General features: G+C 46.8%; 1 protein-coding gene across 9 annotated transcripts in view; it reads right to left on the bottom strand.

The window, feature by feature from the left end:
- baiap2b (BAR/IMD domain containing adaptor protein 2b) overlaps positions 1–1,366 on the bottom strand; it is a 56,614-nt gene that overhangs the window by 37,517 nt on the left and 17,731 nt on the right. Inside the window, exon 1 of one of the 9 annotated variants that reach the window (XM_031842844.1) lies at positions 208–1,360. The exons of 7 other annotated variants lie outside the window; for them this stretch is intronic. The gene's annotated coding sequence lies outside the window, so the exon portion shown is untranslated. Of the gene's footprint in view, positions 1–207; positions 1,361–1,366 lie in introns of those variants that run through there. One more of the 9 variants, XM_031842845.1, reaches the window with a different exon arrangement.

Below are 1,366 nucleotides of genomic sequence, written 5' to 3'. Positions count from 1 at the left end.
ACTAAAACACGTCGACTTTGAGACAAGGGAACAGGAAGTGAACAAATTCTGACTCATTTCTGCAGCACTCTGTAGTTGGTATGTTATCCAAAGATAAGTATAATCACTAGTCCCGCTGAAACATATAATTAAATTGAAACATGTAATCTAGATCTCTCGCTTAGCCAAGTGTACCTCAGTTTTAACCTAGACGAGATGCCTTCTGACCTTTAAAAGTACCAAATCATCTCTTTCCTTCCACACATGTAGCCAGGTGAGACGTTCTCTCTGTTCCCTCCACCTACAATACTTCCCAGCCTGCAACAGTGCTGCACGAACCTGCAATAAAGATTTTTAATAAAGTCTGTGTACCAGCTAAGCACCACATCCCAAACCACCCCACCCCACATCCAGTCCAATCAAACCCAAATGCAAGCAAACAAAAACACAGTCAGCTTCCTCCCTCCGTCATGTTGGCTTCCACAGTCTCCAGAGAGGCAAACCTGCCACCCCAGTTCTACTTCTAGAAAAACAGAGGTGGCACTGGCATTTGTCCAGTGACAATAGATACTCACCGGGTGCCCGCTCTACTCTAAACCATTCCTCTGCGCCCCCGCCCGCCTGGCATTGATGAAGTATAATCCCCGCTCGGGGAGTCGCAGGGCTATTTTTAGCCTTATCTATCAGACTGGAGTGAGGCCTCCTTTATTGGCCTTGCTGGTTGCTGAGTCTTCCCTCCGAGCACACGAAGGAGAGCCCTGCTCCACGCAGCATACCGAGCAGCTGCACCATCACTGAAAATATAATACGATCCCGATGGAGTCCTCCCCGCAGAGTGACAGGAAAGAGTGAGGTGGAAAAGAAGTTCTCATATCAATAAATGAGCTCAACATTTGGAGGCTTGTCTTATCGGACGACATGTACATGACAAGGCTTAGAGCATTCTGAGCCGAAGCATGAACTATTTGAATCAATGCTGACTGGGTGACTCTAATCAAAGTGTATGTAACACTAATAAACCGCAGGACATTCTGAAAGACAACGATGAAGTCTGTTTACTCTCGTTATGTCTAATATTTCATTTTAAAGTCAGTTTCTGCTCATGTTTCTGAATGAGTCTCTCTAACCCTTTTCTTCCGCCCCCTTTTTTTTTTAGTACCCCGTCTTGTCCTGGTTACCGGCTCGTTCTCGTTTCCTCGTTCCCGTGGGGGGGCACCAAGATTGTCGCGACTCCTACTGTTCCACTTCCCATTGGCTTATGCTCCACTTAGCTCCCCCCAAGACATTTCCAGTGCTTTTGTCTTTAACCTTGAGCCACTGCTGCACGAACACCTCAATCTCTGTCTCTCACACACACACACACACACACACACACACACACACACAC

This window comes from Anarrhichthys ocellatus, unplaced genomic scaffold, assembly GCF_004355925.1.
Source record: "Anarrhichthys ocellatus isolate YVR2014 unplaced genomic scaffold, GSC_Weel_1.0 scaffold4, whole genome shotgun sequence".
NCBI lineage: Eukaryota > Metazoa > Chordata > Actinopteri > Perciformes > Anarhichadidae > Anarrhichthys > Anarrhichthys ocellatus.
Note: the sequence above shows the minus strand (reverse complement) of the source record. Positions and strands in the feature narration are given on the sequence as shown.